Source organism: Apis florea, unplaced genomic scaffold (assembly GCF_048593485.1).
Source record: "Apis florea isolate Af1SG1 unplaced genomic scaffold, ASM4859348v1 contig_37_pilon, whole genome shotgun sequence".
NCBI classification, from domain to species: domain Eukaryota; kingdom Metazoa; phylum Arthropoda; class Insecta; order Hymenoptera; family Apidae; genus Apis; species Apis florea.
In genome coordinates, this window is record NW_028256861.1 from 234,659 (window position 1) to 245,258 (window position 10,600).

Consider the following 10,600-nt stretch of genomic DNA (forward strand, 5'->3'; position numbering starts at 1 on the left):
GCTTGGTGAATAAGCGACACGTTTGACAATAATAAAAATTGCATTACACGCTCCTAGATGGATTAGATTAATCGTTGATTGATCGTATCTTGCGAACTATAATAGACACAGATACGCCTTATGAAATTAAATGGATAACTCCAAGACGAGGTTGTCGGCTATTAGAAAAATTCTAATTTTAGTCGGAGCTGATATATCAAGCGGAGAATTCATCGCGAGAGGTGTATGTGGAACGGGGTAGGAAAGTTTTAATCGGTACCGTGGATCGCGATTTTCACCCCTTGGCGAATCACGCAGCCACGAAAATCGTTACGAATAAATAATCGTTACTCGGCCGTGACGTTAACGACCGGCTGATTATCAATTTCCATTATTGCGTTTAACGTTGGAATATGCGTTAATACGGCGAAAAAAAAAAAAAAAGAAAGAAAAAAGGAAAAAACGTGGTTAATATGGGGGCGTGGCTGAACTGGAAGGCTTAACGAATATTAAATATCACGGCCCTGTCAAAAAACATTTGCCTCGCATTACGTCTAATGCGAGTGTTAACCATGTAAAATTCGAAATCTATTCTCATCCATATCGTGAAAATTAATATCGATTATTGGATCGTCCTTCGTTTCGATATTTTTAATTTCGTAAAAATTTAATCACGTTCTAATCGCAAATTGATATCTATCTTTGTTTCGAACGTTTTCAATTTAAGAATTTCATCGTGCTTTAATTATATTGATGAATCTTAATTCGGATTTCGTGAACGTTCTTTAAAAATCTGTTTTCTATTTTTTTTTTTTTTTATAATCTATATGTAACTTGTTTATTTTCAAGCATCACCAAATTGACGAATTTCCCAGAAGGATTCCGTGAAAATCTAAAAAAACTGTATTGTAAACACTTTCTTTCTCTCTCCACAATTCAATTCTTGCTCTTCACTCCCCTTTCCAGAAGCGCCCCTTCAAATCTCTATCATCCACGTACATGCATGATCCAAAAACATGTAACAGGGATTGAACGAAGATCCTCAGACAGTTGAAACGTCTGGCCACATTCCTGGACGATGATTTTCGTGCCTGCACATGGCGAGCCCGAGGGTCTAGGACCCCTAGCAAGAGAGAAGAACGGGAGGGGGAGGGGGGGGGTTAGATTTGATTCGTAGGGGGATAGAAACAGATCGGGTATGGTCGGTGCGCCTCGACGGAACGCGATGGAAGGGAGATGGTCGGCGTGCAACACCGTACCAAAGCAATATCCATAGGAAACACCCCGTTGTCAGAGGGAGAGACGAAGAGACGCGCGATCAATCACGAGGGACCCTGCTGCCACGTTCGTGGCCCTCGTATCAAACGTAACGCACGGTAAACATTTTTAACTTTGCCACGTTATTAATATTCGTTGCGCCCCGGGATCCCGCCACCCTTCCCCGACGGTCCCACGTTTGTCCCTTTTTCTTTCTTTTTTTTCTTTTTTTTTTTTTTTTTTTCGTTATTTCAGTTGGAATTCAGCGATGCGCCGTTTTTGTTAATCAAATTTTCCCGCCGTTTCTCGCGGGAAACGTTGAATTCGCCTCCATCTTGAATCTCGAGATCGCGTGTGTCGAACGTTCGTCGTTTGAGGTTAATTAGTACCATTGTTGTCATTTTACGTTGATATTCAAGATCTTCGATCGTATATATTTATCGTGGATTACTTCGTTATTCGTAGGATATTTATGAAGGATACAAAAGTTGATGCAGGTGACAATAAAAAATTGTTCGTAAGTCGTTGAATAGAATATTGACGAATATTGATCGAAGACGCGACGATAGTGTATTTTCTCCTCGACGGATCATCGTCGAATTTTGGCATTGACTCTCTATCTCTCTCTGCAGTTCCCGAAATCTCCTTCAATTACGGCCACGGAGTGGTGCCTTGTAACTGTCGAGAGCGTTTAACAAGGGCCACGTGTGTAAGACAATTCACGATGGTTGTTACGGCTCGGGATTCCCTGTGTGTTGGAACGGTGAACGACAAACAGCAGGATCCAGGTTGCCTCTGTTTCTCTGCCCACGCAACGGCCAACAAACGTCAGAACGTGGTAATCCGGATGAAATTAAAGCGTGGAATTAACGGTGTCGGGTAAAATATCGGCGATACAATGCGGGAGAAGAAAATGGAGGCCGATTATTGGAGGTGATAAAAATTCATTATAGGCCTTTGTGTATTCCCCTCCGTTGAAAATTGATAGCTGATCATATCGAGTAGTATAACAGGTGTATGGAATTTTATTATTCGTAACGAATTGATCGATGGATTGTTTTTTTTTTTTATCGTGTAATATTTCGAAGATTGTTAAATTAATAAATAAGTCTATAAGAGGTTATCATCATTTGTCCGTTAAGATTTCTCAGAAATTGAATAATTATTTTAATCTTGGAAAAAATTGGATCGGTAAAAATGTTAGATAAACTGTAGGCAATTCATACGTGTTTATTACTAGTTTGATAAGATTCTTTTTTTTTGAAATTAGATATACAAGAACGTATAAACTATCTTTAACGAGCTAAACGTACAGTAATTGGAAAACATATCTATCTAATTAATTAGGTCTAAATGTAAATATAAATTTATTTACAAAAATTTAAATTGGAATCTAATAGGAAAAAGAAGATTTCATAAATACCTTTTCCATTTCAGTTATATCCGTCTCTCCAATGTTAATTCTCCAATTCTCAACAAACACGCAGAGAGATGATCGCAACGTGTCATAAATCACAGCTTGACAAGAAAATTACAAGCGAAATGTTTGACTTTACTAAAGACTCCGTTTGTAATATCGCGACTAATCTTTTACGTCTTGCAGAAAAGAAGCCAAATGGACCCTTTGACATCCAAGTTCCAGAGCAACGAAACAAGGAACCAAACAGTCATCAAAGTGAAATGCCAGTTGTCCAACGTCTCGCCAAAGGGTGATTAATGTACACGGAAGAAGTAGAAGAAGAACGAGAATAAAAATAAGTAAAGAAGATGGCTAAGTCTCTTTCAGATAATGTATTAAACAAATTTAATAGGATGTTTCACGTGTGATATATCATACAAACTCAAGAGGACCTTTAAGATAATGTATAAATTAAATAGAATCTTTCTTTACACACACTCATAAGGATCTTTCTTGTACAAACATGATAAAATTTTTCAGATGATACGCAAACTCGATATAGGATCTTTCAGACGAACCCATAAGAATTCAAACAACGTGCAAATTCAACAAGACATTTTATACAAAATATATACTCGATAGAGAGCCTTTCGCCATATCCGTCGTACAAATAGGATAATACGAATAATAGTGCTGTATGAAACAGGGCTGAAGAGAAAGGAGTACGATAAACAAAAGAAACGTAACAAGAAAAAAAAAGGAAAGGAAATATTCTCCTTAATCCGGTCATAAATCCAGCGTAATCCAAATTCGCCTGGCGGAGTTGTTGCGCTCTCGTGCGATTAAATATTAACAACGGGAGGCCGATTGCGTAATTAAAAGGGTATTCGTGGTAATTGGAAGGACGGGCTAACGAGCTTTCTAAAATTTCCGAAGATAATTGCGCGTGGAGCGCGTGATTATCGGTGGCTCGCTAATTACGGGCTAACGCGCATCGTTTCTCTTTTCCAGCTATTACGGCCAAAGTCGCATGCGGAAACGAGCGTGCAAACCGAGCTGCAAACGGGATCCGTGGTAACTTCCTTATCTGGCTTTTCGATTTTCCCTAACTTGGAAATCTAACTGAAGGGACCAAGTTTGGTCGCAACTTTCCACGCCGCCGCCATTTTGCCGTCGATACGCGGAATCTAGCGTTATTTCACTTTAAACCCTTGAAAATGGGCTTCAGCAGGTAGGTGATGAAACGATATATATCGAGTTATGAATAAATTGTGATATTTTCTTTGATATACATTCTTTGTTATAGGCAGGAGAGGCAAGGAGAATTTTTTGAAATTAAAGGAAAATTGAAGGAAAATTAAAGAATTAGTTAAGATGTAAGGTGTGAGAAGTTTTTTAAGGAATTTTAAAAGATAAAGGAAAATTAGAAAATTAACTTTGAGTTATTTTCAGGAATGATAAGATTACGTTGTTATTACAATGCCATATTGTAGAATTATCAATGTATGTAACGTAATAACGTTGAAGTAGATAAAAGTTATCGACTAAATGGCAGTAATCTGAAAAAGGAGCAATTAAGGAGCATTAAACTAATTATTCTGTTCATTAATTATTTAATTTGTTCTCACATAAAAAAATTATTGAAGCTATTGTTTCAATTATTCTTTCAATCTTGAGTTTGATTGAAAATCATTGAAATCAAATTAATCATGCCAAAGAATGGAATAACGATAGATTGTTACATCCTCGAAAGGATAAAAATTCTCATGGTTCAATTATTTCTCGACGACACGACGATTATCAAATAATAATTATCGTAAGAAAAAGGAATACGATGGATATTTTAAGCTGTCAGATAAAAAATACATCAAACGTGAGATCAATCGTATATGTAATTATGTAATTACGTTTCACACGGAATATTCTCTACAGTCTGAATTGAGTTATACTTAGACGCCACTCGAAACCATTTATGCAGTCATTAAGGCATCATTAATCTTGACTCCGTTATGCGCGACAAGTCATTGTTAGGAACAGGTGCTACTTCCGAGGTGGACGTGGGTCATTAGCCGAATGAATGAAATATAAAGAAATCGAGGGTAAAAATCTCGGTTAGAAACGAGCCGTGACTAGTAATTAACAAATTTTGTATCGAGAAAAATGTAATTTTGGTTGCAGGAATGCAAGCTTCTGCTTTGATCAAAGATAAAATAATATTTATAATTATATATGAAGATACAAAAATAATTATTATTGTAGATTGTGTAGACTTGATTCTACAAATTTTTCCAATTGCATCTCGATCAATTAATATCTTTTGTAATGACATTTAGATCTATGATATAAGATTGTCAGAATGAATGTAAATAAATGCAAATAAATGCAATTGTTGTTAAAACGATCATTGAGTAATCAATGTAGTATGAAGTTGATATATTTCCACTTCAATTGATATAACTATTAAAAAACAATACTACTTATAGATAATATTAAAAACCAAGAATATTGCATATATCTAGTGGAATATTGAATCACTAGAATCGTTAGAATTTGAAGAAAAATATATCTGCAAAAATAAAGAACTTTTTTTGTATTATTCCTGACTTTTAATAATAAATAGAAATTCCTTCCTAAAATAATATATTCAAAAATTAAAACAAAATTACAAAAATTATTCTTTTCAAACTTTAAAAAAAACATTTCAATCTTAAAAAATTGAAGCACTGCGTCAACAAAGTTATCGACACGTTTCTCTATATTTGTTTCTTGAAACCTAAACAAAGAAACACTGACCTAATCTAATAAAACTACAGATATTCCCCGATCCTCCATCATTTCCATCCATCAAGTCTCCTTTCAAGAAAGGATGATTCGATCCCCTCAACATAATGGAGCCGAGAGAATCGTTCACGGATTCAGTCGGAAATAAAAGGAACGACGACGAAGAAGAAACACCGAAAATATTCGGTCGAGGAACGTAAACGGCGGCCATTTGTCAGCGAGACGACTCAATGTCTCACAGACGTCTCCGCTTGTTCCATCGCGCTTGAGGAGCCGAAGAATCCAACAAGATGCACGATAAACACGAATCGAAAGGCGAATGAAACGACGGTGGCGCCAAATGGTCGATGAATGAAATGAAATTGCAACATGGAGGACGTGATTATAACAACAATTTATTAAATGTGAAATATCATTTGCTGTACGAACAAATGACGAACAAATCAAAGGATTTTCGTATAAAAATTTATGCAGTGTCAAAAAATATAAGAAACTGTAATAGGTACGTTTTCTTTATCGAATATTAAGATTAAGTATAATATAAAATAATAGCTAGAGATTCAATTCGTTATATTCGTTATACGACTTCAATTTTTGCTTCCTTCAAATGTAACTTACGTGAATTATTATTAATAGGAGCACCGTTTAATCTATTTCTTATAGTATTTCTTATAGTCGTTAAAAAGTCGTATCTCAGACGAAGTAATTATTTTATGAAATGCAAGGTAAACACACTTGAATGCAATAGTAAACAAATGAATGTTTAATATAAATGATAAAATAATTTTATAATAACATAAATATAGATAATATAATGTGTAATGTATACTTAATACTTAAAAATAGAAAAGGATAGATCGAAGAGGTGAAGATATTAATGTCTTACATATTAAACTTGTTATATTTTATCAGAATCCTTTGAATAACGTGTAATATAAATGACATGATAATATAATAATAACGTGGATAATATAAATAATATAACGTTCCAAATTCAAAAAAAAAAAAAATAAATCAAAGGAAACTAAGATCAATGTTCGATTAAATTATCATTTCCAATATAGTGTTTTTTTTTTATATATATATATATATAAACATTAAGGGGGGAAAAAGTAATAGGAAAAATCAAAACTGGATAATCGAGGTTTTACATCACTCGTGTTTATTAAAGACACATTACGCGGCTTTTAATGATAGCTAAGATTGAAACATCGAGCTGGTAATTTCTGAGAGAATTCCTGATGCGGAAAAGGCGAGAAAGATTGCGATCGACGAGACTGGATTCGGTTTATTACAGTGATCTAGATGCAACTAGATACCAACTCGTAATTAATAATAATGTAAATTACAGGATAGACACGATAAACGCGTAATATATAATTTCGCGGATATATGGAGGGCTCCTCTCGTAATCGTTCCAGATCTAAAGGTCAATGGGTAATGATGCAGTCAGTTAATAAATAAGATGCTTATTAAGCACCGACACCGTCTGCCAAAAGCTAAGTACACTTTGATTGTATTGTAATTTATATCCTTTCGATAACGTGAATTTTTCTTCTTATTTCCAAACAATGTTTCCGCGTGAAATTAATTTCAATTAATTGCTACTTTTTCAACTCAAAATTTTCTACCTTTCCAGTTTTATTTTATTATCATTCGATCGATACGAATTACAGTAGTTTTATTACATATATATATATACGAGGAGAAATACGAAAATCTAACTTCAAGAAGTCTTCAATCACCAATTGGATCGCCGTTTCTATTATCTGTGAAGCGAAGCCTCGCAATCTCCAACGTTCAAATTCGAAAAAGTGTAGAAGGACGGCTGCGAATTGGCATCGAAGAAAAATAAAGCAAGATGATCGAAGAGAAAAAGAAGAAGGGGCAAGAAAAAAAGGACCTGTGCACCTGCGTCGAAAATTTATGCGTCGTGTACAAGTCACGCGTATCGTTTCGCGTAACAAATTGCGTGCACACTTGATGGAACGTGATATTTATTCGTGAGGGCCTGGAACCATAACGAAACGAGGCTCATTTTCACACAATACACTATTTTACTTCATTTCATCCAATAATTAACACCAGCCGCCTAATAACTAATGCCCGCGCTTTAGGCCTTTAACAACCGCGAGAAATTAATTTAAACGAACACTTAAGATACCTCGCCACCCTATCATCCATCGTCGCTTCAATTTTCCTCTAGATATTCAATTTGCACGGAGAGAGAGAGAGAGAGAGAGAGAAAAAGAGATCGAGACCGCCGATCTCGAAACTTCGCGCCATCAGGCGCCAGTGTGTTTAAACCTCGAAACGAAATCGCGTGTACGAGATGTTTGGTGTCGATATCTCGAGATAACGAGTTGATTCTCCTCGTGGAAATAATTTCAAATTATAACGAGCTGTACGTGTAATAAGGTGCGAATTCTTGAGAGGTTGAGAATAACCTAGAGAGTGATGTGACTTTTAGAAAAAGTTTCTTAAAAATCTTGTGTATCGTCGATTTTTTTGTATCGTCTCTATCCGTGTAAATAATTGTATCTATCGGTTGGTTTATTTAATTGGATTACTCAAAAGTTTGGAAATCACAAGATTTACACAGGTAATATAAAATAATATTGAATTTTCTATTCTTTTCTATTCTTTTCTTATTGGCAATTTTATTTATTTTCTTTGAACGTTGATATAAGTATCTTCACAAAGAAACTGCTCAAGAAATATCTCACTTTCTGCGACCACTTACATTCTCAACTAAACTCTCATTTCTGTTTCAGGAAAACGTAGACAAGAAAGACACAGGAGAGGAAGGTTTCACACAATTTGAAAATTGAGCTCGACTCGATCGATGCATATTCAGACACGTTCTCGAAATCCTTTCTTAACAAGAAACATCTTGTATTAATGAACCACGTTCCATTTCAACCAAGTTCACTCGACACCCACTTAAACAGTCAATTCAGCCAATACACATTGCAGAGAAGTATTTCTTTAAAAAAAAAAAAAATATCTCTACATCCCTATTTCCTTATCTTCATAAGCTGCCTTCAACCACTTCTATTTCAGGAAGGTACACAAAGAAGAAGGAAGATTTCTCAGCGCCCGTTTAAGAACTCGATTCGGTCAATTACTCTCACGTTTTTCTTCCTTTCGTTTCACCGTTACGCGAAACGTATTTCACCAACGTCTCGAGAACGTCTCACCACGTAATGGCGGAGGAGCCTTTCGCAGGTCTGTTCCCGGGATAAAAGGAAAACCGCCGATTGTTCCAGCATACACACGTGTTGGCGAAAAACTGGAGCAATTTATGGGGGCCGAAAATTCGTCGCAATATTCGACATCTGGCTTTTTTCCTCGCCGAACCTGGCCTTGTTGAACGAGAAAATGAAGATTTATGCCGGCCAATTGAAAAGTGGAGACGTGAGCTCTCGTGAACATACTGGCAAGGTACGGTAGACAATGTGCTTATGCTAATTTTAACCGTCGTAAAATTTATTTTTCAGGGAAGAGAAATTGGTCGAATCTCGAGGAAACTCTACTTTAAACACATTTGTCGAAACAGGACGAAGGAATAATAAAGAATCCTTCTGAACATTTTTCTTTTAGACATATTTAGAGAATTTATACTTTACAATTTTTTTCAATTACCAAAAAGAGTTTTGTTTTCCGGATTTCTTTCCATTTTGGAAAGAATGATATCGCGACAACCAATTACTGGAAAATGTAACTTTAATCTTTGCACAATTAATTTTGTCCATATCTTTATACTATTGGACGAAGAACCAGTGCGTATTTTCGTGCTTAATTTCCAAGGGGAACAATGAGCTCGGTGAAATTCGGTTTTCCGTCGGTCCTCGGCCACCGCAGAAAATGGGGACAGGGCCGAGGTCGGAATCGGGTGAATGGAACACAAAAGAAAACGGAGGCATGAAAATTGCGTGGCATGCAGAAGGTACTCACCGACTTGGCCGACAATGGCTGGGGACAGGGTGGAAAGTCGAACTGCGACGACAAGCTGCTTCCTCGTCCGTCGTGAGACGCAAACTGGCCGCTCGACCGCGCCGAACGCGTGTTTCTAAGCTGATCCACAAAAACTTTATTGCACGATTCCGGTCGAACTGATTTTTTGAGCGTCATTATTTTTCTGTCTTCGAAAAATGCATTCAAGATTGAATAGATGAACCGCTTGCTCAAAATTTGTCTTTAATTCGATCAGATTTTTAGAGTGGAATGACAAAGTGCAGGATGACGTGAAAGAAAAGTGCTGTTGGAAGATAAAACGAATTTTTAAAAATTCGAAACAGAAATTTATACAGACTTTATGATCGACTTGCTTGCACAAATCTTTTCGCAGATATCTCATCTCCACAGTTTCAACGTATTCCAATTGAACTATAATGAGAATGAAAATGCAAACCCGAAGAAAAATCTTCGATCAACTATCAAAAATTTCATTCGCGAAAAAGAGGCATGCTTTAAACAAATATGCAAGAGCGCAAATGAAAAATCTCGTCGTGAAAAACGTGAAGCAACGTTACCTCATCGAATCCAACATGTCCGCCACCGCGCCTCTTCCATCACCACCGATTCAAAGATGGCATCTCGATCGACGGGACAATCCTCCGATCATCATCGAATCACCGAAAAAGAAAAGAGGGGGAGGGAAAAAAAGTAGCGCTCTCTACGACATCTCTGGCAAAAAGATGATGGTATCGAAACGGAGGAGCTCGCGGTTAGAAAAAAAATCGATCGGTCGCGTTCGCGGTTCGGCCGCGAAGATGGCAGCACCTCACCAAGCGATCCCGCGTCGCGGATGGTGGCACACGCATCGATGGCCGCGTTTTTGTCGTTTTTGTCGTTCCTTTTTTTTTTTTTTTTTCCCCTTCTCTCTCCCCCGCAACTCTCCTCGACCGACTCTCTCTCGCACGGCAAGAGGTCCCTCTATTCTCTCGTAGTTGGCAGATTAGGCTAATGCGATGGACCAGATGAGATATGGGCCAGCGAATCGGAGTACAGTGCCGGCACGGCAGGGGCGTGACTGTACCCTGGAAACGGCCGTGCCCCGGGCCACAGTCACGACGTGAACTAAGTGCTGGGTGGAGCCCCGTCTAGGCACTACCTACTCTCGATGGAACCATCATCCTCTCCCTCTGAATGTCACGGGGCAACCTAATGGCTGCCGGCCAC

The 10,600-nt window shown here is 37.3% G+C and overlaps 2 long non-coding RNA genes across 5 annotated transcripts in view; one reads left to right on the forward strand and one right to left on the reverse strand.

The window, feature by feature from the left end:
- LOC147656212 (uncharacterized) overlaps nt 1-10,353 on the reverse strand; it is a 103,749-nt gene extending 93,396 nt beyond the window's left edge. For all 4 annotated transcript variants that reach the window (XR_015294822.1, XR_015294821.1, XR_015294820.1 and 1 more), the window contains exons 1-2: nt 9,952-10,353; nt 9,374-9,493 (exon numbers count right to left, since the gene is read on the reverse strand). This is a non-coding gene — a long non-coding RNA (uncharacterized LOC147656212). The remainder of the gene's footprint in view (nt 1-9,373; nt 9,494-9,951) is intronic.
- LOC147656215 (uncharacterized) lies at nt 1,651-5,036 on the forward strand. The gene is made up of 7 exons (XR_015294825.1): nt 1,651-1,733; nt 1,869-2,169; nt 2,840-3,099; nt 3,176-3,527; nt 3,647-3,866; nt 3,942-4,016; nt 4,088-5,036. It is a non-coding gene; the product is annotated as an uncharacterized LOC147656215 (long non-coding RNA).
- Nucleotides 10,354-10,600: the final 247 nt, after the last annotated feature.